This window comes from Panthera leo, chromosome B1 (genome assembly GCF_018350215.1).
Source record: "Panthera leo isolate Ple1 chromosome B1, P.leo_Ple1_pat1.1, whole genome shotgun sequence".
Lineage (NCBI taxonomy): Eukaryota > Metazoa > Chordata > Mammalia > Carnivora > Felidae > Panthera > Panthera leo.
Window position 1 is genome coordinate 131,472,550 of NC_056682.1, and position 26,445 is coordinate 131,498,994.

The 26,445-nt window shown below is 36.3% G+C and overlaps 1 protein-coding gene and 1 pseudogene across 3 annotated transcripts in view; both read left to right on the forward strand.

Moving 5' to 3' along the window:
* The window catches only part of FAM13A (family with sequence similarity 13 member A), a 357,659-nt gene that overhangs the window by 33,548 nt on the left and 297,666 nt on the right, over positions 1-26,445 (forward strand). The gene's annotated exons all lie outside the window — the stretch shown is intronic.
* Positions 4,219-26,384, forward strand: LOC122217217 (annotated as a pseudogene).

The window sequence follows — 26,445 nt, forward strand, 5'->3', positions numbered from 1 at the left end:
TATGTCTTTTTTTAAAGGTGATTTCCTTAATACTGTCCTTACAGATGGATTATACTTCTGAAGGGACTGTTGATATTATTGGATTTAGACCAAATTTTAAACAGGATTAAGCCTTTACTCTTTTGTTTTTCCACAATAAACTGATGAGGTATTAGAGGAAGACAAGATTAGTAACAGGCAAACAAAAGCATGTAAATTTTCCTATGGAAATCTGAATTGTATTGCAAGAAGAATTTTCATCTCTGCCATACAGAAATAAAAAATCAAACAAAAATATGGTCAAAATTAGTGTCTAGAATCTGATCATGGGTAAAGTCCCTAGTATCTAGGTTACTAATTTCAGTTTCATTTGAAGCACAGTTAGTCGTGTATATTGGTTTAATGTCTCTGTGCAGAAGATTGTAAGTAAGCATTAGTGACTGGTGAAAACGAGCATGAAGAAGCATATAAAGTGGAAGAATGGGGTAACTGGGTAAAGAAGACTAGGCTAAGGTAATAAATTAGATTAATCCAATCTAAATCTTAAAGTGATTTACACAACTGAAATTCCAAAGATAAAGAAGCTTGTGTCTAGTAGTTTCTGAAATAGAAACTGTAAGAAACCTTACTTGAGCTATTATCTGTAATTGTGGATTTCCAATGGTTTATAAAGAGGTAGCAAATCATAGCATAATTAAGTTTATATAAGTTATATAACTAAATATAAGTTTTGTAACTAGCAGGCAGATTCGAGATTTTTTAAAAATTTGTCATTCTGAACTTGGTTTATGGGAAAAGATGCTGCAACAACTTTGAATTATTACAGCTACTTCTTTAAGATTGTTAAATTTGGAGCGTCTACCACATCAGATATTAACAGAAATTAAAACATTTGAAATTATAATGGCTAGCCAGTTGAATAAAAATAATTGCTGGATTTCTTCTTTACTCTTTAAACTAGAGATGGATCAAGGATATAAGTACCAAAGTAAAACCATAAAACAATAATTTTGGATCAAGGAGTGTCTTTCTGAAGAAGAACCAAACTAGAAACCCTAAAGACAAATATTGGTGAATTTTTCTGACAAATAACTAAAATGTCTGCACAATCCCAAATAACATTTAAAAATGCCAAAACTAGGACAGATACTTATAATACACAGGCTTAAAAAAATTTACTTTTTTTTTTTTTTAATGTAGAAAAAGTTCCTACAAGTCAGTAAGAAAAAGAAAACTGGCCTTTAAAAAATGGACCAAAGTTGGGGCGCCTGGGTGGCTCAGTTGAGCATCCAACTTCGGCTCAGGTCATATAATCTCTTGAGTTCAAGCCCTGCATCCGGCTCACTGCCTCACTGCGTCAGCGTGCTGTGTTAGCACAGGGTCCGCTTCAGAGCCTCTATCCCTGTCTCTCTTTGCCCCTCCCCCACTCGCACGCTCTGTCTCAAAAATAAACATTAAAAAAAATAAAAATTAAAAATGGACCAAAGCTTATGAATGGTACGTTCACAAGTAACAGCAGCATTACATGCTCTTGATCAAGATGTAGACCAGTGGAGCATCTTTGCGGGACACTGTGGCAGTATGTGTCAAAATGTATAATTTGTATACCTATTGATCTAGCAATCTCACTTCTAGCAATTTATCCTACAGATAACTTGTACAATTATGTAAAAATGTTGGCAAGAATGTTCATTGCTGAAATACTTGTAATAGTAAGAACTGTAAATAACCTAAACATTATAGTAAATAAGATGGGTTAAATCAAGTATAGTATCTCTAGATAATATAATATTAAACAGCTGTATGTGCCAATATGGAAAGACCTCCAAATTGATCAAGTAACAAAAACTAGGTGCATAAAGACACAATAGTGTATAGTTATATTTTCCTTTTTAAAAATAATATGCATGGGGCGCCTGGGTGGCTCAGTCGGTTAAGCGTCCGACTTCGGCTCAGGTCATGATCTCGCGGTCCGTGAGTTCGAGCCCCGCGTCGGGCTCTGTGCTGACAGCTCAGAGCCCAGAGCCCGCTTCAGATTCTGTGTCTCCCTCTCTCTCTGACCCTCCCCTGTTCATGCTCTGTCTCTCTCTGTCTCAAAAATAAATAAACGTTTAAAAAAAATTTTTTTTTTAAATAAATAAATAAATAAATAAATAAATAAATAAAAATAATATGCATATCCTTAATTAGGCATAGAAAACTTTTGCAAGGAAACATAGTAACTGGGATAGGGAGACTTTTTAGTTTAAACTCTCATGTTTGAGTTTTGATTGAGTGCATATATTTAAATTATTATGAATGAAGACTACTCAGGGCACCTGATGGCTCAGTCAGTTAAGCATCCCAACTTCAGCTCAGGTTGTGCTCTCATGGTCAGTGGGGTTCGAGCCCTGCATCAGGCTCTGTGCTGACAGCTCGAAGCCTGCTTTAGGTTCGTGTTCTCTCTCTCTCTCTCTCTCTCTCTCTCTCTCTCTCTCTGCCGCTCCCCTGCCCATGCTCTGTGTCTGTCTGTCTCTCTGAAAAATAAATAAACATTAAAAAAAAATAATAAAGAATAAAGACTACTCAAAAAATGGAATGGTAGCTGTCTAGACTAAATAATGATTAGTTTATAATCATGAAGGCACTGAATATTTGAATATCTATAGTTTTTTTACAGATACATTTTGAAATATATAAATTACTTGAAATTGTCTAATATATAGAAGGATATAGACTTTCCCTGCACATCATAGGGCAGACTAGAGCTGGGTAGAATGTAATGAAACAGTTTGACCAAGTAGAAGGAAGTGTCTAAAGATTGCAGTATCTAAAAATTGAGCTGGTTGTCTCATGAGGTGGTCAGTGCTCCATCACCACAAGTAAGAAAGAAGAGGATGAGTAGTCATGGGTTGACTTGTCATAGGAAAGTCATGGAATTAGAGTTATAGGTGAGGTATCCTTGCAATGTTCTAGGATTCTCTGAATCAGTGTGTACTTCCCAGAATTGGTAGCTCTCAGCCAGTTTGTAAGACTTTTGGAAATTTAGCACACATAGGTCTTTTAACCCTTATCCTTCTTTCAGTTAGGGCTTCCTCTATGTGGAGGACTGGATGATTGTCCAAAGCTGAAGGCAGAATTCCATGATCTTGATAATAAAGCTAGGTCCCAGATTTTAACTGGTAAATGAAGTCTTAAAAAGATGCTAAGTGTGTGTGTGTGTGTGTGTGTATAAATGAAACAGAGGATATTATTACAAGATTGCTAAATTTTTACTATGAAAAAAGATATAAATTGAAATTCTACAGTAGAACTCAGTTGAATGGCTCATTCTAGAAAAAATGTAGAATAGCAGTGGAAAAGCTAAAGAAAAACAGTTCAAGGAGAATTGTGATGTAAAATTGTCTTATCAATGATAGTAATTTACTTTTGGCCTTAATTTCAAGAGATTCCTTTAATATTTAAGAAACTAGTTTTAGTTAAAATGTAAATAAATGATCTTATACACAAATCTTTATTTCTGTGCTTTACACTGTAAATAATTCAGGTAGGCCTGCAAGTACTAATATGCAGCATTGGTTTTAAGCCCATTTGGATTTTCTGAAGCTATATGTTTTGGTCTTAATTTTTCCAAAAATGAAATGTTTTTAACACTGTAGTTCTTATCATATTACTTCTTTAACTTTAGTTGAGTCTTTGTAACTTCTTAAAAAGCATCCTTCTGTTTCTGGCTTTACATTTCACTAAACTTGTTGAGAAACAATGGCAGGAATAGCCTTTGCAAGAGCATTTTTCAAATTCGACTCACAGCAATCTCCTGCAAGACCCTTCTCTTCTGTTTAAATCCTCCTTGGCTATGCTAAGACTGACTGTAACAATGATGAACAAAAGGTTTAACATTAGTGACGTTAAGAACTGTCCCCTCTTTCTCCAAATAACCAAGGAATTCTTTTCTATTTTTAATATATTTATTTTTTTAAGTAAGCTCCACGCATGCAGGGCTTGAACTCACCACCCTGTGATCAAGAGTTGCATGCTTCACAGACTGAGCCAGAAAAGTGTCCCCAGATAACCAAGGGATTCTAAGCACCACAATGATTCTGTGCTTTCAGATTTTTTTTTATATATTGGTATAGAAGCAGTAATTACTTAAAAGTGACCCGTTGCAGAATTTACCTATTTTGTCTAGAATTACTGAAGAGCGATAATGTGTGCTATTAAAATGAAGAATGTCGAGGAGTGTGGCCCTCTTCTCTCTCTGCAATGGCGTGTGCTCATCCATTGATATCCGTGTACTCCAAAAAGGGGGAGTCATCTGGCAAAAATGTTACTCTGCCTGCTGTATTCAAGGCTCCCATTCAGCCAGATATCATGAACTTTGTTCACACCAGCTTATGCAAAAACAACAGCCATATGCTGTCAGTGAATTAGCAGGTCATCAAACCAGTGCTGAGTCTTGGGGTACTGGCAGAGCCATGGCTCGAATTCCTAGAGTTCGAGGTGGTGGGACTCACCATTCTGGCCAGGGTGCTTTTGGAAATATGTGTCAAGGGGGCCGCATGTTCACACCAACCAAAACCTGGAGCCATTGGCACCGCAGAGTGAACACAACACAGAAGCAATATGCCATCTGCTCTGCCCTGGCTGCCTCAGCCTTACCAGCACTGGTCATGTCTAAAGGTCATCGTATTGAGAAGGTTCCAGAACTTCCTTTGGTGGTTGAAGATAAAGTTGAAGGCTACAAGAAGACCAAGGAGCCATTTTGCTTCTTAAGAAACTTAAAGCCTGGAATGATATCAAAAAGGTCTATGCCTCTCAGTGAATGAAAGCTGGCAAGGGCAAAATGAGAAACTGTTGTTGTATCCAGCGTAGGGGACCCTGCCTCATCTATAATGAGGACAATGGTATCATCAAGGCCTTCAGAAACATCCCCAGAATTACTTTGCTTAATGTAAGCAAACTGAACATTTGAAACTTACTCCTGGGGGGCATGTGGGACGTTTCTGCATCTGGACTGAAAGTTCTTTCCGCAAGTTGGATGGTTTCTATGGCACAAGGCATAAGGCTGCCTTCCTCAAGAGTAACTACAACCTTCCCATGCGTAAGATGCTTAATACAGACCTTAGCAGAATCTTGAAGAGCCCTGAGATCCAGAGAGCCCTCCAAGCACCACGCAAGAAGATTCATCGCAGAATCTTCAAGAAGAATCCACTGAAAAACCTGAGAATCATGTTGAAGGTGAACCCATATGCAAAGACCATGCACTGGAACACCATTCTTCATCAGGCCAAGAATTACAAACTCCAGATGGATAAGGCTGCAGCAGCCTTAGAAGCCAAATCTGAGGAGAAGGGTGTTCCAGGCAAAATTTGTATGGAACCACAAAAGACCCCGAATAGCCGAAGTAATATTGAAGAAGACCAAAGTGGGAGGCATCACAATCCCAGACTTTAGCCTCTACTACAAAGCTGTAATCATTAAGACAGCATGGTATTGACACAAAAGCAGACACATAGACCAATGGAATAGAATAGACTCCAGATTGGACCCACAAAAGTATGGCCAACTAATCTTTGACAAAGCAGGAAAGAATATCCAATGGAAAAAAGACAGTCTCTTTAACAAATGGTGCAGGGAGAACTGGACAGCAACATGCAGAAGAATGAAACTAGACCACTTTCTTACACCATTCACAAAAATAAACTCAAAATGGATGAAGGACCTGAATGTGAGACAGGAAACCATAAAAACCCTAGAGGAGAAATCAGGAAAAAACCTCTCTGACCTTAGCCACAGCAATTTTTTACTTGACACATCTCTAAAGGCAAGGGAATTAAAAGCAAAAATGAACTATTGGGACCTCACGAAGATAAAAAGCTTCTGCACTGCAAAGGAAACAATCAACAAAACTAAAAGGCAACCAACGGAATGGGAAAAGATATTCGCAAATGGCATATTGGACACACAAAAGGCTAGTATCCAAAATCTATAAAGAGCTCACCAAACTCCACACCCGAAAAACAAATAATCCAGTGAAGAAATGGGCAGAAGACATGAATAGACACTTCTCTAAAGACATCCAGATGGCCAACAGGCACATGAAAAGATGCTCAATATCACTCTTCATCAGGGAAATACAAATCAAAACCACGCTGAGCTATCACCTCACGCCAGAGTGGCTGAAATGAACAAATCAGGAGACCATAGATGCTGGCGAGGATGTGGAGAAACGGGAACACTCTTGCACTGTTGGTGGGAATGCAAAATGGTGCAGCCACTCTGGAAAACAGTTTGGAGGTTCCTCAAAAAATTAAAAATAGACCTACCCTATGACCCAGCAATAGCACTGTTAGGAATTTATCCAGGGGATACAGGAGTGCTGATGCATAGGGACACTTGAACCCCAATGTTTATAGCAGCACTTTCAACAATAGCCAAATTATGGAAAGAGCCTAAATGTCCATCAACTGACAAATGGATAAAGAAATTTATCCTACTTGGCAATGAGAAAGAATGAAATATGGCCTTTCGTAGCAACGTGGATGGAACTGGAGAGTGTTATGCTAAGTGAAATAAGTCATACAGAGAAAGACAGATACCATATGTTTTCACTCTTATGTGGATCCTGAGAAACTTTACAGAAGACCATGGGGGAGGGTAAGGGGGGGAAAAAAAAGGGAGGGAGACAAATCATAAGAGACTCTTAAAAACTGAGAATAAACTGAGGGTTGATGGGGGGTGGGAGGGAGGGGAAAGTGGGTGATGGGCATTGAAGAGGGCACTTGTTGGGATGAGCACTGGGTGTTGTATGGAAACCAATTTGACAATAAATTTCATATTAAAAAAATAAACTTTTAAAAATAAAAATAAAATTATTAAAAAAATAAAATGAAGAATGTGGAAAAGCATTTTGACGTCAGTATATTCTTTCTACTGACACACAGACTTATTTTGGCAAAAAGTTATTAAGCACTTTCTTTTCTATGTTTTTAACAGCATTTTTGAAGTGTGATTTACATACCATAAAGTATACTTATTGAAAATATACAGGGATGCCTGGGTGGCTCAGTTGGTTAAGCATCTGACTTCGGCTCAGGTCATGATCTTGCAGTTTGAGTTCAAGCCCTGCGTCAGGCTCTGGGCTGGCGGCTGGGAATCTGGAGCCTGCTTCTGATTCTGTGTCTCCCTATCTCTCTGCTCCTCCCCTTTTCACGCTCTCTCTCTCAAAAATAAACATTAAAAAAAAATTTTAATAAAAAAAGACAATATACACTATAATAATTTTCGGCAAATTTACCAATTGTGTGAGTAGCACCACAACCTAGTTCTGAAACATTCTGTCACCTCAGTAAGATCCCTTGTGCCCATTTACAATTAGTTCCATTCCCACAATCTGTCCTCCCTTCCTCTGCCCCTCTGCCCCCACCCAAACCTCAGACAACTACTAATTTACTATTTTCTAAATGTTAACTAAATATTTCTGTACATTTACCTTTACTGGACATTTCATATCAATGGAATCATAAAATATATGTTCTGTGACTGGCTTATTTCACTTAACATAATATTCTTTTTTTTCTAATGTTATTTTTGAGAGAGCCTAAGCTGGGGAGTGATAGAGGAGGACAGAGGATCTGAAGAAGGCTCTGTACTGACAGCAGCAAGCCCAGTGCAGGGCTGGAATTCATGAACCACAAGATCATGACCTGAGCCAAAGTTGGACGCTCAACTGACTGAGCCACCCAGACACTCCGCTTAGCATAATATTCTTGAGGCTCATCCATGTTGTAGCATGCATCAGTATTTTATTCCTTTTTAAGTGCCAAATAATACTCTATTGCATATCACATTTTGTTCACTTATTCATTGGTTCATAGACATTTGGGTTATTTCCAATTGTTATGAATAATGCTGCTGTGAACATTTGTACACAAGTCTTTGTGTGACAATGTATTTTATTTCTCTCAGATAGGGACCTAGGAGTGGAATTGCTGGATCATATTCTAAATTTATGTTTAATGTTTTAAGAAATTGCCAAAATTTTTCCAAAATGATTGCACCATTTTACATTCTCATTGTCTATATGAGAATCCTAGTTTCTCCACATCCTTGCCAGCATATGGTATTGTTATCTTTTTATTTTCCTAGTCATTCTAGTGAATTTGTGATGCTGTTTCTTAATGACTAATAATGCTAGACATTTTTCATATACATATTACCCATTTGTATGTCTTCTTTGGTTAAATATCCGTGTCTTTTGCCCATTCTTTATTGGGTTGTTCTTCTTGAGTTGTAAGAGTTCTTTTTATATATTATCAGTACAAGTCCTTTATCAGATATATTACTGGGAGTGAAGGGTTTTGTCCTGTCCTTCAGATCAATTCAGCCAGCACCAAAGCTGATGGTTTCATTACTGTTGTGGCAACCCCACCAGAGGGGTAGGAGGAGTAGGGTGTAGGCCCAGGCAAGAGCGCCATAAACTCCCATTATTCTTTACTAAATTTCATCAGTTTTTCACAAATAAGTGTCTCTCAATTTGTTTGCTTGCCTTTGGTCAGTTTCTAGATCCCTAAAATGACTGTTCTGGCAATTTTGTTTACCTTCGTATTGTTTTATTTGGGAGATAATTTGCAGATAGATACCTGTGTTTTATCACTGGAAGTCAGCAGTGGGTCTTGACTTCGTTTTATATAGAGAATTTAACTTTTTATGATAACCTTCATTTTTCCTGGTATAACAGTGATACATGTCTAGTGTATAAAATTTAGGAAATAGAAGTAAGTAAAAACAAATAATAAGATTCTGTAACAGAAATAAACACGTACTATGTGTGCTTATGTCCTATAGGTTCATTTTTTATGAACCTATAGTTATAAAAACAGATTAGACTTGACATTAGTTTCATAGAATTCTTTTTTCTCCCAAGTAACAATATACTGTGAATATCTAGAGGTCCCATTTGTCTAAGATAGGAGTCTTGCTCACTGTTACTTGCCACTCCCCTGTGTTTGGAGACCAGGCTAGAGGGAGGACAGGCCGGAAGGAGGTCCCAGTTTTTCTTCAACATTGCCAAATTGCCCTCCAGATATTTTAACCAGTTTCTTATCCACTGCTTCTTACCAATATTTTCTCTTTTCAAAGAAATTTGCATTAGTAGAATGGATGACAAATAGCATCACATTGTTTTTGCCTATCTTTGATTGTTAGGATCTTCACCACCTCCTGAGAAAATCTGTTCTGTCTTTAGAAGGGACTATCATTTCTTCTTTGTGTCTTAAAACCTGTCTCCAGATAACTGGTTTAAGTTATCACTTTCTAGTTTTGTTCTCTGAACTACATGGCAGCTCTTTTAAAACCTAGAAATGTTTTGACCTCAGATTTTCCCGTTTGAGGGTAATTATACCAGGTTCTTCATTCCTTCCTCGTATAACATGGTTATATTTTTTAAATTATTGATTTTTAAATTTAAAATTTTTTTTCTTTTTAAAAATTTATTTACTTGTCACTTCATCAAAGTCTTCCCAGCCCTTTATTAATTGGTTAAAATTTGTCCTTGGATAGTTTTCTCAAGTAAGGTTCAAGTGTATAATATTTCCTTAGCCTTTGTATATTCAAACTATAGCTTTTGTAGTTGAAGGACACCTGGTTATTAAATTTGGTGCATGCGGTCTTTCCTTAAATATTTTTTAGGTCTTATTCCACTGTCTTCTGATGTTAAATACAGCAGTCTGTTAGTTTGAGGCCACTCTTATTTTCTTTCCTTATTATGACATTTTTACTTGGCTGCCCAAAGGACTCTTTATTGTTAGTCTAGTAATTTCCCTAGAATACATCTTCATGTGGACTGTTCTGGGTCTAAGGTGTGCCTTTTCAATTTGTGGATTCAAGGCTTCAATTGAAACAAAGTTTTTATCAATTACTACTTTTTTAATGTTTATTTAATTTTGAGAGAGAAAGAGCACTAGCAGGCAAGGGGCAGAGAGAGAGACAGAGAGGGGGAGAGGGAGGGAGACAGAATCCAAAGCAGGCTCTGCCCTATGTGGGGCTCAAACTCCTGAACTGTGAGAGCATGACCTGAACCAAAGTTGGGCACTTAACCAACTGAGCCACCCAGGCACCCCTCCAAATTATTTCTTTAAATATTCTCCATTATTTGGTTTTCTTCTTTGAAGACTCTAATAACACATATATTGGAGCTCATTAAACTGATTTTCTGTAGTTACCTTTTAAATCCTTGTCATTCATTTCTTAATGTTTCATTAGATCTACTTTTCTCATTTATGTCCTCTATATCCCTTACTGGGCCATTAATGGTTTCTGTTCCCCTTTGTTGTGCTGTTTATAATTTAGTCTTCATTTCTGAAATATTTTTTTTCTTCCCTTTATGATTCTGCCAGTTTCCATATCACATTTCTCCTTGGACTGATTATCTCTTCCCTACATTTTTGCATTTCTGCTTTGTGGTATCTTTTCATTATTGTAATAAATTCATTAACTTTTATTTTAATTGTGGTAAAATGTCCATAACATAAAATTTACCATTTTAACCATTTTTTTATGTCAATTCAGTGGCAGTAGTACATTCATAATGTTGTGTAACAATCCTTAACTCTCCTTAACAACATATCCACTTTCAGAACTTTGCATAATCTCCAACATAAACTTGCTACCCATTAAATAATCGCCCATTCCCTCCCCCCTCAGCCCCTGGTAACCATTGTTCTACTTCCTATTTCTGTGAATCTGCCTATTCTAGGTATCTCATAAGTAAAAACATACTTTTTGTCCTTTTGTGTCTGTTTTATTTAACTTTGATAATGTCTTCAGACTTCCTCAGTGTTATAGCATGTGTCAGAATTTCATTCCTTTATAAAGCTGAGTAATATTCCATTGTGTGTATACATCCCACATTTTGTTTATTCATCTGTTGATGGACATTTGTATTATTTTTACTTTTTGGCTATTATGAGTAATGCTGCTGTGAACATAGGGGTACATGTATCTGAGTCATTGTCTTTAAGGAATAGTCCCAGAAGTGAAATTGCTGAATCACATGGAAGTTTTATATTTAACTTTTTTGAGGAACCCACTGTTTTTCATAGTCCTATACAATTTTTACATTGCCACCAGTGATGAAAAAAGGTTCCAATTTTTCTACATCCTAGTCAGCACTTGTTCTGAGTTTTTTTTTTGTTTTTTTTTGTTTTGTTTGATTTTTGTTTAAGAGCGAGATCCCACAATCCTAGGATCATAACCTGAGCCTAAATCAAGAATACAACACTCAACCGTTTGAGCCACTCAGGCGCCCCTTTGGTTTGTTTTTGTTTTTGTTTTTTGTTTTTTAATAATAGCCATCTTAATGGATGTGAAGCAACATCTCACTGTGGGTTTGTTTTATTTTTGTTAAATTGCTGAATGATCCTGATATATTTTTTGAAGGATGTTTTTATTTTTTTTTAACATTGCATCTTTTTTTTTTTAAGTTTTTATTTAAATTCCAGTTAACATACGGTGTAATATTAGTTTCAGGTGTACAATATAGTAATTCATCACTTCCATATACTACTTGGTGCTCCTCACAAGTGCACTCCTTAATCCCCATCACCTAGTTAACACCCCTCCACACCTCCCCTCTGGTAACCATCAGTTTGTTCTCTATAGTTAAGAGTTTGTTTCTTGGTTTTTCTCCCTCTCTTTTTCCCTTTGCTCATTTATTTTGTTTCTTAAATTTGACATACAAGTGTAATCATATGGTATTTGTCTTTCTGACTTATTGACTTAGCATTACACTCTCTAGCTCTATCCATGTTGTTGAAAATGGCAAGGTTTCATTTTTTGATCACTGAGCAATATTCCATTGTTTATACATACCACATCGTTATCCATTCATCTGTAGATGGACGTTGGGCTCTTTCCATACTTTGGCTGTTGCCAAGAGTGCTGCTATAAACACAGAGGTGCATGTGCCCCTTTAAATCAGCATTTCTGCATCCTTTAGATAAATACCTAGTGGTGCAATTGCTGGGACATAGGGTAGATCTATTTTTTAATTTTTTGAGGAACCTCCATACTGATCTCCAGAGTGGCTGCACCAGATTGCATTCCCACCAGCAGAACATAAGGGTTGCCCTTTCTCCACATCCTTGCCAACATCTGTTGTCTCCTGAGTTGTTAATTTTACTGTTTACATTCTGAATAGTGTGAGGTGTTACATCATTGTGGTTTTGATAAGTATTTCCCTGGTAATGAGTGATGTTGAGCATCTTTTCATGTGTTTATTAGCCATCTGAATGTCTTGTTTGGAAAAGTGTTCATGTCTTTTCCCATTTCTTCACTGGATTATATATTTTTTGGGTGTTGAGTTTGATAAGTTCTTTGTAGATTTTGGATGCTAACCCTTTATCCAATATGTTATTTGCAAATATCTTCCCGTCAGTTGCCTTTTACTTTTGCTCATTGTTTCCTTCACTTTGCAGAAGGTTTTTATCTTGATGAGGTCCCATGTCAGGTAATAAGTTGCTACAGCCAAGGTCAAAGTGGTTGTTGCCTGTTTTCTCCTCTAGGATTTTGATGGTTTCCTGTCTTACATTTAGGTCTGTCATCCATTTTGACTTTATTTTTGTGTGTGGTGTAAGAAAGTGGGCCAGGTTCGTTCTTCTGCATGTTGTTTTCCAGTTCTCTCAGCACCATTTGCTGAGAAGACTTTTTTCCATTGGCTATTCTCTCCTGCTTTGTCGAAGATTAGTTGGCCATACATTTGTGGTTCCGTATCTGGTTCCTCTATTCTGTTCCAATGATCTACATGTCTGTTTCTGTGCCAGTACCATATTGTCTTGATAATTACAGCTTTGTACTATAGCTTGACGTCCAGAATTGTGATGCCTCCAGCTTTGGTTTTCTTTTTCAACATTCCTTTGGCTATTCAGGGTCTTTTCTGGTTCCATACAACTTTTAGAATTATTTGTTCTGGCTCTTGAAGAATGCTGGTGTTACTTGAAGGGATTGTATTGAATCTGTAGAGTGCTTTGGGTTAATACCGACATTTTAACAATACTTGTTCTTCCAATCCATGAGCATGGAATGTTTTTCCATTTCTTTGTGTCTTCTTCAATTTCTTTTCTAAACTTTCTATGACTTATTCCTAGGTATTTAGGGTTTTTGGTGCAATTGTAAATGGGATTGATTACTTAATTTCTCTTTCTGTTGCTTCATTATTGTATAGAAATGCCACAGATTTCTGTAAGTTGATTTTGTGTCCTGCAACTTTGCTGAATTCATGTATCAGTTCTAGCTGGTGAGTTTTCCACATGAAGTATCATGTTGTCTGTGAAGAATGAAAGTTTGACTTCTTCCTTGTTGATGCCTTTTATTTCTTCTTGTTTGATTGCTGAGGTTAAGGCTTCCAATACTATGTTGAACAGTGGTGAGAGTGGACATCCCTGTCGTGTTCCTGACTTTTGGGGGAAAGTGCTCAGTTTTTCCCCATTGAGGATAATATTAGCTGTGGGTCTTTGATATATGGCCTTTATGATATTGAGGTTTGTCCCTTCTATCCCTACTTTCTTAAGGGTTTTTATCAAGACAAGATGTTGTATTTTGTCAAATGCTTTTTCTGCACTTATTGAGAGGATCATGTTTTTATTTTTTTCTTTTAATAATGTGATGTATCACATTGATTTGTGGATATTGAACCAGCCCTGCAGCCCAGGGATAAATCCCATTTGATCGTGATGAATAATTCTTTTAATGTATGTTGGATTCGATTTGCTAATATCTTACTGAGAATTTTTTTATCCATGTTCATTAGGGAAATTGATCTGTAATTCTCCTTTTTAGTGGGGTTTTGGTTTTGGAATCAAGGTAATGCTGGCCTCATAGAATGAGTTTGTAAGTTTTCCTTCCATTTCAAAAGAACAGCTTCAAAAGAATAGGTATTAATTCTTTAAATGTTTGGTGCAGTTCCCCTGGGAAGCCTTCCAGGCCTGGACTCTTGTTTGTTGGGAGCAGAAGCTTTTTATTTTGATGAAGTCCTAATAGTTTATTTTTGCTTTTGTTTCCCTCATCTCAGTAGTCCTATTTGAAAGAAGTTGCTATGGCCAGAGGTCACTGCTTGTGATCAGTGTGGTTTTGATTGACATTTCCCTAATTATATTGAATATCTTTTCATGTGCTTATTGACTGTCTGTATATTGTCTTTAAGAAATATCTATTCAGCTTTTTTCCCAATTTATGAAATGGATTATTTGGTTTTTTGACTGCTGAATGCTAGAAATAATTCACATAGTCTGGATATTAATTCCTTATCACATAAAAGATTTGCAAGTATTTCTTCCTATTCTGTGGGTTGTCTTTTTAAGTTGTTAATTTTGATAAAATCAAATTTATATGTTATTATTGCTTGTCTTTTAGTGTCATTTCCTTATTCTATTTTGTTCTGTTTGTTAGGTTACAATTTCCATCTGCTTCTTGGCAAGGTTTTTCTGATGAGTTATTTTAGGAAAGTCATGCTTTTTTATACTTTTTTTCAAGTACTGTCTCTGTATAGTTGCTGGTAATGTTCCTTTTTTCTTACTCATATTTCAATGAGATGGATTTTTGTGATATCAGTAGCAAGAGGCTCCTGGGGGTGTAGTGATCAGGGGCTAAGGCAGCTTTTCAAGTTACACAGCCCTGGGACTCTTTCTATTGCTACCAAAAGGACTGTTTTCTTAAACATGGCTTCTGTTTGCCCATCTCTCCTTTGCCTCTCATAAGCCAACCTGCATTAGGAGGGCTCTGCTGTCTTTTCTTCATAAACTTGCTCTCCAAGGGAATGCATTCACTATAGATAGTGTATTTTTCTGTGCTTCTTGATATCTGCCCCTTTGATGTCCTTGTAGCTACTGTAGCACTTTCTGCACCTTCTTTCCTCTTTCTTTAAGCAATTGAGCTCCATTCATCTCCCTCTTAAAGTGTACTATATGTTTAAAACAAAAACGGTAAGAGATTTTAAAGACCTTTCACTGCTACATCCCCACTGGACCTCTCCAGCCTCCTCACAGTACTGGTGTGATGTCTGCAGTAAACTTCCTGCCCCACCTTCCCCTTCAGCAGCGCTTACATACAAATTGAAGTTTACAGGTTTTCTGTCTTGTTACTTTTCTTCATCCTTTTCTTAGTCTGTGTGGTTTCAGAAGTGATAAAATTCACAAGATTTTTATTGGGTTTTTTTAAATCCTTTTTTGAACATTTCGGTAATGTAATATAGTATAATATAATCCTTAGATAATATAAGGACTTATCTTTTTAATCTTTTTTGCCTAAGTTGTAGGCTTTAGTTGAACTTATTTGTGAGACACAAGATGATACAAGATACTTTTAAGTATGTTTATTTTCATAATCAGTTAAAAAAAACTTTTCTGGATTAAGCCTTACCTTTCTATAAATGTTAAATATTTTTGAGTCTTAATTTCTCCCATGAGAGACCTCCTTTGACATGAAGATTTTCTTTTTTAAGTGAGGTATAGTTGATATAGGACACTTTAGTTTCAGGTATACAATGGAATGATTCAATATTTGCGTAACTTTCCAGGTGACTGCTACACTAAGTCTAGTTTGCATCTGTCATCATACATAGTAATAAAATTTTTCTTTTGTGGAGAGAACTTCTAAGATAAACTCTCAGCAACTTTCAAATGTGCAGTACAGCATTATTAATTGCAGCCACCGTGCTGTACTTCACATCCCCATGACTTAATTATTTTTATAGCTGGATTTGTACCGTTTGATCTCCCTTCACATCTAGCAACCGCCAATCTGTTCTCTGTATTTATGAGCTCATGAGTTGTTGGTGTAGGTTCCATATAAAAGTGAGATCATGAGGTATTTGTCTTTCTCTGGCTTATTTTATTTACTGTAATGTCCTCAAGGTCCATAAGTATTGTCAAAGATGGAAAGATCTCGTTCATCCCTAAGGCTAAATAATATTCCATGTGTGTGTGTACCACCTTTTTTATCTGTTCATTCTTTGATGGACACTTAGATTTTTTCCATGACTTGGCTATTGAAAATAATGCTTCAGTGAACATGGAGGTGGACATATCTTATTGAATTAGTGTTTTTTTCTTCCTCAGATAAATACCCAGAAGTAGAATTGCAGGTTCACATGGTAGTTCTTTTTTAAATTTTTTGAGGAACTTCCATACTGTTTTCCATAGTGGCTGCACCTATTTAAATTCCTACTAGGAGCAAACAAGGGTTACTTCTTCACCACACTTTTGCTAGCACTTGTTATCTCATTTTATAGCCATTCTAACATATCTCTTAAAATAGCCATTCTAACAGATGTGATGTGATATCTCAATGTGGTTTTAATTTGTATTTCTCTGATTAGTGAGGTTGAGCATCTTTTCATGTACCTGTTGGCCATCCATTTGTCATCTTTGGAAAAATGTCGATTCAGATCTTCTGCCCATTTTTTTAATCAGATTTTTTTTGTTTTGCTCTTCAGTTGTGTGAATTCTTTATACATATTAACCTATTTTCAGATATGATTTGCAAATATTTTCTCTCATTAGGTTGTCTTTTTATTTTGTTAATGGTTTTCTTTGCTGTGTAGAAACTTTTCAATTTGATGTAGTCCCACTTATTTTTGCTTTTCAAATCCAAAGAAATTAAAGCTAAGAGTGATTTCAAGGAACTTACTGCCTGTGCTTTCTTCTAGGAGTTTTATGGTTTCAGGTGTTATGTTCAAGTCTTTGCTCCATTTTGAGTTAATTTTTGTGTATTATATAAAATAGTAGTATAGTTTTATTCTTTTGCATGTGGCTGTCCAGTTTTTCCAATATCACTTAATGAAGAGACTGTCCTTTTTCCATTGTACATTTTTGGCTCCTTTGTTGTAAATTAATTCACCAAATATGTGTGGATTTATTTCTGGAGTCTGTATTCTGTTAGATCTATATGTTTTTACTGCCCATACCACATTATTTTGATTACTATAACTTTATAATGCAGTTTGAAATTAAGAAGTGTGCTGCCCCCAGTTCTGTTCTTCCTCAAGATTGCTTTGGCTATTTGGGTCTTCTGTGGTTGCATACAAATTTTAGAATTATTCTATTTCTGTGGAAAATGCTATTGGAATTTTGATAGAGACTGTGTTGAATCTGGAGATTGCTTTAGGTAGTATGGACATTTTAACAATATTCTTCCGATCCATAAGCATGGATTATCTTTCTATTCATTTGTGCTATCTTTATGGTTTCTAAAAATAGAATGTTTCATGTACTTTGTTGGATTCATTATCCATGGATTCTAGCTTAAGAATCCTTGTTTAGATCTACAGAGAATGTAGATACTGCTAGATGCTACAACATGTTGTGTAATAAGATACCCCAAAAGTGCTTTGACTTTTAAAATTCATGACCTAGATTTGGAAAAATTGATTTACAGAATGTTGCTTATTTCCTTGACTTAACAATACATTGAATAAATGTTGAAATTCTGATAGCATTATTTGAGATGGGATTCCCCCCTCCCCGTATCATGAAAATAAATAAATTCATAGATAGGTATTCTGAGTGGACTCCATAATGTCATCAGAATGCAAGTCTCTCTTTTTTCTATTTTACCATCCTTAGAGTTTAGCTTCTAGTTTCTGGGTAGCTACATAGTCACAAGATGGATACTAGGCACTATATCTGTCATCTAAGCAGAGAACAAGGGATATGGGGATCAGCATGAGCTGTCCTTCCTTTTAAGGAGTTTTTTCTGGTGGTCCTAACAACTTCCATTTATATCTCATTGGTTAAACTTACATATATGACTATCCATATCTATAAGAATAATGCTGCAAGGTGGTATATTTTAACTGGGTGCGTTGTTGCCCACCCTATCAAACAAAATTAGAGTTCTATGAATGGGGAAGAAGAGAAAAATTACCTATTAGTAAGCAACTACAAACTCTGCCGTAATTCTCAAAGAATTGGTTACCCAAAGAAATTTTTTTTAATGTTTTTATTTATTTTTGAGACAGACAGAGCACGAGCCAGGGGAGGGGCAGAGAGAGAGGGAGACATAGAATCTGAAGTAGGCTCCAGGCTCTGAGTTGTCAGCACAGAGCCCGACGCAGGGCTCGAACTCACAGAGTATGAGATCATGACCTGAGCTAAAGTCAGATGCTTAACCAACTGAGCCACCCAGGCGCCCCTACCCAAAGAAATTCTTAACATTTTTCATCATTGACTCTTTTCTGGTTGTGTGATAGGTACTTTAACATTTGTTACCTTATTAAACTCTCCTAACACTTTAGGAGGTGTTACTGCATTTAATAGATGAGGACCCAATCTTGGTTTAGGTGGAAAATTTTTAAAATATGAAGACCCAGTCTTGGTGTAGATGAAAAATTTTATATAGTCAGTAGGCTGAATGTGATGATTTGGCTGCAGTACTGTCCTCCCAGTGACCCCTAAGTTGACTCTGCTGTTATGGCTGGACAGAGACCATGGGTCATCCTTCTTATTGTTGCCTTTGCCCCTCTCCAAAGCTGCACATTTGACCAGAGGCTGGCATTCCTGTTGAGAAACATAAGTCAGTGGCAAAACAAGTTTTCAAACCTAGGTACCCTAATTTCAGATGGAGTGCTTTCTCAATGATCCAACCCTATCCAAATTTATATGATTGTCTATGTCTCTGTATAAGTATAATCTCACAATGTTGTTAATTTTTTAATTGGAATTTGAAGAGAATATGTTCCTTTCTCTCCTAATTGTGCTGTCAAAATGGTGTTTCTCCTTGTTAGTAGGCACTCTCTTTGAGATGTCCCTATTTTTCCCACTTTTTATTTTAAAAAAAGTATTCATAAAAGTTGAAAGGATAGTAAATGAACATTTCATATATTGTATACTTAAATTGAAAAATTAACATTCTACTCTATTTGTGCCCATTCTATGTCTTTGTGTGTATATGCATAGCATAATACATATATACATAGATACACATGTATGCATGCACTTCGTATTCAATTTTAAAGTATTTGAAGACCTGATACTATACCCCAACTTCAGCATGCACCTCATAAGAATAAGGAACACACTACAGGTGAAATAAATTAGATCTTACACAATGTTATGCTACTTAAAAACACTTCTAAAAATTCCATCTAGTATACAACACATGGTTAGATTTCCCCAATTGTCTCAAAGAAATGAGGGTTTTGTTTGTTTTTTTTAAACCAAGACCAATTAAGATTCATATATTACATTTGAAGTTTGTGTATTTTAGTTCCTTTTAACTCTAGAATCTGTCTTTCCCCCATGTCATTGATATTTTGAAGAGTCCAGTTGTCTGTTAGAATGTTCCTCATTCTGGATTTGTGTGCATTGTTTTCTCATGGTCTCTTTCACTTATTCTTTTGGCTCTTGTATTTCCTGTAAACTGTAAGTTAGATTTAGAAGCTAGATTTTCATCAGTTTAAACATATGTGGCAAGATTACTTTATAAATGATATATTTTGCATTGCATTAAATCAAGAGCATGTAATGTCATGTCTTAGGATAAATGATGATAAATTTGATTTTTTGAGTTAAGGTGAATATACTCAGGTATCAAATGTAAGGGACTTTTTTTCTCTAGCAAATACTATGTCATCTTTGATGCTGTGAAGATCCTGTTATCCAACAGCTTTTCACTTGACATTTTAGTGTCCATTGATAATCCTCAATAGGGTCATTTGTTAAATGAGTTAGGGAAGTTGGTGATTTTATGATTCTGTTACTGTTACTCTTCCAATCATTTGGATGCAGCATTTTCTGCATGGAGCACCTATACTTAAAAAAAAAAAAAAAAAACCAACTCTTTCCTCCTAAATCATTTTTTATTTCCACAGTATATTATTAGCACTTATAGTTGTTAGTCCTGGGGTTCCACCTGTTTCAGATTTGGCACATAGAAGTCTGTTTAAGCTAGCCCACAGGTCTTTTTGATACATCCCATTCATCCTTGACCATTTTTTTGCTTTCTGGAACAAGAGATTTCAGGTTTATCTTGTGCTTTCCTTGCACTCCTTTTATTTGGTGGCGGAGTGGCTTTCTACTGTCCACATACATGGTTAGATTTATTAGTCCTAGCCCCAGAGAGTTTTAAGCCCACAGTTCTGAATTTAACCAGCGATGTAATCTGACTGTTCTTCAAAGTACCTTAAAATCCTGGTACTTAAATTCTTGGAGGATTGCCTTAAAGAATTACAAGCCATTGATTTCAGTAGTCTCAAATTGATTTTTATATTAAGCTCTGCCAACAAAGAGCTTCATGTAGTGTTGTCCCTTTGGGGCTCATATAGAACCACCGATGTTAAAGGTTCTGGAAATAAACTACCGTGTCATAGTTAAGAGCTCAAACGCTAGAGCCAGAGGACCTGGGGTTTACATTCTCTAACACTTACTAGTTCTGTAAACTTAGACAAGTTCCTTTTTCTTTGTGTCTTAATTGACTTGTCCCAATGGGGATAGTAAACATGCCTACTGATACAGTCAAGATTTAGAGATGTTAATTTTATTTTTTTTTTTCAACGTTTTTTTTTTTTTTTTATTTATTTTTGGGACAGAGAGAGACAGAGCATGAACAGGGGAGGGGCAGAGAGAGAGGGAGACACAGAATCAGAAACAGGCTCCAGGCTCCGAGCCATCAGCCCAGAGCCTGACGCGGGGCTCGAACTCACGGACCGCGAGATCGTGACCTGGCTGAAGTCGGACGCTTAACCGACTGCGCCACCCAGGCGTCCCAGAGATGTTAATTTTAAAGTACAACAGAGCTGCCATAAAATCACCCAATAAATGTTAGCTATTATAAAACTCAAGGCTTCTGAAACTCAGTGCATTTATGGGATTGATGAAAGTATTCTTTTTTCAGGTCTAATAGAAATATTGATGTTGTTTTTGAGTATCTCTGACTTTATTTTAGGGTGACCAAGAAACTTGTAAATAATCCTATGTTCCTATTTCACAGGAAGAAGAATTTTCTCATTTCTAACAAGGGCAGTGGACTGTCAAGCATGTGCTTTTTGTTCTCACTACTTCCTGTGTGGAGGCAGAATTAAGCATCTGTCCTCAGGACTCGGATTGCCTTAGTGTGACTCTTGGCTACACCACATCCTTGATGTGACCTAGAGCACACTACTTAGATCTTCTGTGCCTCTGAAATGGGGATCACAGAAGGCTCTTGTTTTCTGGTGTTTCTTTATTAGGGTTTAATGAATGAAGCTCTCTGAAGTATCTTAAGCCATAACTGATACAGTCCAAAAACTCACTCCATATAAATTAGCCATCATTCTTCTTCTGATTTTCTCTTTTCTAAAATCCTGGTTTTCTATATGCTCCAATTATTCTTTTTTTTTTTTTTTTTTCCAAAATACTTTTATCATTTGGAGGGGTGTGTGTGTCCGCGCGTGCACATGCACATGTGTGAACAGAAATGGATTCTGGCTACCTTAAGCACAAAGAAACTTTACTAGAAAGTCACCACACGGAGGGAACAGCTGAAGCACCAGTGTCAGAGCAGTTCAAGGACCACCGCAGCTCCAACAATGCAGGTGGCAAGAGTTAATCTCATGGTTAATTAACATCTTGTGAGAGCACTGCAGCTGGAACCAATTAGCTCCAGCCTTTTTCTGTGTTTGTGACAGTCCACTCAGGCCTCAGTGGCCTGCAAGAGAAAAAGGTCTAATTGACCTGGTAGGGAGCCTGAGTCCAGTTCTTGCTAAAGAACAGGGTAAGGTGTTCCTTTTTGGTGGCAGTCCCTACAGAGTTACTCATAAGGCTGTAGTCATTCCCCAAAAGACAGGATATGTTACTACAAAAAAAGGGGGAAGTGGAGACTAGGTGACCCCAAACTAACAAATATTGCTATAGTCATGGCATGTTCATTTTGTTGGCTATCTAAATTACTTTTTAGTAAAAAGAAAAAAAGGGGGGGGAATAAAAACTAGATCACCCACTCTTAATTATAAAAAATGCATATTGGTATAAAATTGAAGAGAAATGGGCTCTAGTTTCAGCCCTTTTCCATGGAGTGCACCATGGGTTTTTGGGTTCTGGTTTCTTTATTCCTAAGGTGATGGTATATGTACTAAATGACCCATAAGGAGTATTCCAGCAGTAAAATCTCAAAGTTCCCTGTCTTTTTAAATGTAGGAATGTATTTACTTTTACATATGTACATAAACACACCCCATGTGGTCCGGTTTCCAGACTCAAGTGATGAATAGGAATATACACAAACCAAAGTTTAAACAGTTAAGTTTGACTCAATTAGTAATTACAGTTTTTAGCTTGTATTAAATCAAGAAAGATGTGCATTTCAAAAGCTGAAATTCCATAGATATTGACATTTATAAAGAGATAATGATATATTATTGTCTAAGAGTAAAAAATAATTTCAGTTTAAATAGAATTAATCATAAATGACTTTATTTCTACAGTTATTTTATTTTTCCATGACTAAGGGACTACTGAATATTTCTTACTTGCCAGAAGAGATAATTATATTTGTTATAAGCTGTTGTATATTTTTTAACACTTTAGGTATAAACTACTGAAGTAGTATAGTAGTTTCAGCCTAAACTATTTATTGCTTCCTACTAGCTGTTTGCTTCACCAACTAGGATGAGCAAGACTTTATAGTATGTATTTTTGATCGCTGAGGAATTGATTCTGATGACTTAGGAAAGGCAGCTGCTTTGTTTCATTGTGGGGTTTTTTTTAAACTATTTTCTAAACGTTTACCTAAATTATATTATCAAATAAAAACAAGAATCAGAGGTTCCTTTATTATGATTACATATAACTTTCTATGTGGTATGGCTCTATATTGAGTTAACAGGTAGCTTCGTTTGTAGTCACCTCACAGTCTGTGAGGTCAGTTGCCTGTCTCTTACTTGAAAATTCTCTCATCTATAATGCCAGGTTTGCTTATCTACACTGTCTATTAACAGGAAACCCAACATACGGTCTGTAGTTCCAAGTAAAGGACAGAATGAAGAGCAGGGATTGTTAGCAGAAAGAGCACTAGTCCAAGGTGTTAAACATAGACAGGATTTCTAAGGAAGTCTTGACTGTCTAATAAAAACTTAAGGAATTCTTATACATAAATAAACTTAAAATAATTTTGTATATATACAAAATTATTTTAAGTTTATTTATTTTGAGGGTGTGTGTGAGCTGCGGAGGAGTGGAGGGAAAGGGAGAGAGGGAATCCCAAGCAGGCTCCATGCTGTCAGTGCAGAGCCCAACATGAGGCTCGAACTCATGAACCGTGACATCATGACCTGAGCTGAAATCAAGAGTTGGATGCTTAATCGACTGAGCCACCCAGGTGCCTCTATACAAAATTATTTTATCTTTATCATTCAAAAGTCATTCTTACATATTTTAGGACATGAGAAATATAGAGAGAATGATTAGATCATCAGACTACCAACCAAACATGAGCTGACCATGATGCCTTCTTAAACAGCAAACTTTAGACACACATTGAGTATAGAAATAATCGAGTGTATCTCCATTTTTTTAAAGAAGAAATCAGAATAATGTCCTGGAAGAAGAATGATGATGATGATGGTGGTTGTGATGATTTATAATAATCCCTAGTTAATGAGTGTTCCACATACTCTTCTCATTCCTTTATGTATATGAATTCATTTAAGTGTTCTATATTCCTATGAGATAGGAACTCTTAGTGTCACCATTTCATAGATCAGGAGATAGGCACACATAAGTTGAGTGGCTTGTCTAAGGTTCACAGCTAATTAGAGCAGAATGGGACTTGAAATAAGAAGCCTGGTTCACAGTTCATGCTTTAAAACACTAAGCTGTGTTATGCTAAGTGAAATAAGTCATACAGAGAAAGACAGACACCATGTTTTCACTCTTAGGTGGATCCTGAGAAACTTAACAGAAGACCATGGGGGAGGGGAAGGAAAAAAAAAAAAAGGGGGAGAGAGCCAAACCATAAGAGACTCTTAAAAAACTGAGAATAAACGGAGGGTTGACTGGGGGGGGGGGGGGGGGCGGGTGGGAGAGAGGGGAAAGTGGGTGATGGGCATTGAAGAGGGCACCTGTTGGGATGAGCACTGGGTGTTGTTGGAAACCAATTTGAAAATAAATTTCATATTAAAAAAAATAAACACTAAGCTGTATTGTCTCTGTAAGAAGACAAAACAAAAGTAAGATAAAATGTGTACGATTTAACCTTATATTGTCAGCTATTTTTAATGCTACATGTTGAGAGTATTTTCAAAGTTTTCATTAAATACTGGTAACTTTTTTGGCTTCTTGCTCACCAGCTATACCTGGATGACTGAAATTTCTCCTATGTTCAGTTGAAGGAGATTGATAGGTTTTTAAACCCACACACACAAAAAATTACTAGCTGTTACAAATTTGGCTTAATTAATACATTCATAATTTCCTTGGTAACAGAGATTATAATAATTGCCCATACTACTACTCTATAGTTGCTAGCTATCTGTATTAATAGATAGTAAGTCTCTATTGTAACTTTACATTTGCAGAATTTTCGCTAGAAAAAATCTGGCTTTCAAATATGAACGTTTATAGCAGCACTGTCAGCAATAGCCAAATTACAGAAAGATCCCAGATATCCATCGACTGACGAATGGATACAAAAGATGTGGTATAAATATACAGTGGAATACTACTTGGCAATCGAATAGAATGAAATCTTGCCATTTGCAACAATGTGGATGGAACTGGAGTGTGTTATGCTAAGGGAAAAAAGTCAGAGAAAGACAAACATCCTATGATTTCATTCATATATAGAATTTAAGAAATAGACGAACATAGGGGAAAGGAAGGAAAAATAAGATGAAAACAGAGAGAGAGGCAATCCATAAGAGACTTTTTAATAATTTTTTTAATGTTTATTTTTGAGTGAGAGAATCCAAAGCAGGCTACAGGCTCTGAGCTGTCAGCACAGACCTGATGTGGTTCTTGAACTCATGAACCCGAGATCATGACCTGAGCCAAAGTCAGACACTTAACCAACAGAGCCACCCAGCTGCCCCCATAAGAGACTCCTAAATACAGAGAACAAACTGAGGATGGCTGAAGGAGTGTTGGGTGGGGGATGGACATTAAGGAGGGCACTTGTTGGTATGAGCACTGGGTATCATATGTAGGTGATGAATCATTGGGTTCTACTCCTGAAACCAATACTACCCTGTAAAATAACTAACTTGGATTTAAATAAATACTTTTTTTAAAAAGATGCACATATCTCTGTGGAAGTTGGTTTGATTCTGTAGGTTATAGATTCAAACTGAGGATACAGGGACCCTACTCAAAATCAAGATTGTAGAATTAACTTTGTGTCATTATTTGGGTCATACAGTATATAGGATTTATCATAGTACGTTACTGTAATTACATACGAACTACACTAGGACATTAATATAAATCTGTAAGGAGAGGAACATGATCTTAGAGGAGGATGACACTCTCTTACCACCTCTGTGACTTGTGCCAGATTACTTAACTCTGATCTTTGTTTCCTCAATTCTAAACTGGAGGTAAGGTTTCTTCTTTGAGATACTAATGAGCTTGCACTTACAATATTTACACTTTGGTTGGTTGCCACATTCATTCTCAAAGAGTGAAAGTTTCCCCCAATCTGAAAATGGTTTGCATTTTTCCAGATTTTCAGTGTTTAGACTCATAGATACTTAACATTTATATAGTACATATGCTTTAAAAAGAAAATCCCTCGGTTATAAAAGACAAATTTTAATATGGTTTAATATAATATTCCCTTGTAGTACAAATTTCTATTAAAAGGAAGAAACAAATTTATATGGATTTTTCATTGTGGTGATAACTTGAATTAAACATAAGCTGCATTTTTTTACTTACGTATAGTCTTGTTGAAAATGTTTGTGATTCCCTGAAATGTTGCTGTTTCATAGAATATTTTGAACTTCAATGAGAATTGGACTGATTTTATGTGTCAAAAAATACTGATTAGATATATTCACAGAATGATTAAATCAGAGGAATGTTCACTCTACATAAACGTTTTTTCCTAAGGCTCCAAATTAAAGTTACCTTAAAATGGTATCTAGATACGTTTTAATCTTTAGAAATCTTATTCTGGGATCTGCATGGAGTTTCGGTAATCTCATAAATGTTTTATTTTCCTGTTGGCCAGGTACTTCTGAGTCCCACCCCTTGGTTACTGTAATAATCTGTCTTAGATACTGCAGTGTATTGCTCCCTACCTTAGCTACAGTTAAGTTGTGGCTTTAGAGTTCTCGTTACTTTTCATTCCTTTTAACCTTTCTATCAGTATGTGCCATTCATAACACAGAGCAACATGTGAGAGATGTTAGTAGTTCTGATTGGAGTCGAAGTAACAATAAGGAAAGACCCCTACTATAGGTCCCCAGACACTTCTGTTTCAATTCAGGTGTTTCCCCTGTCACCATGCAACCTCCTGTGG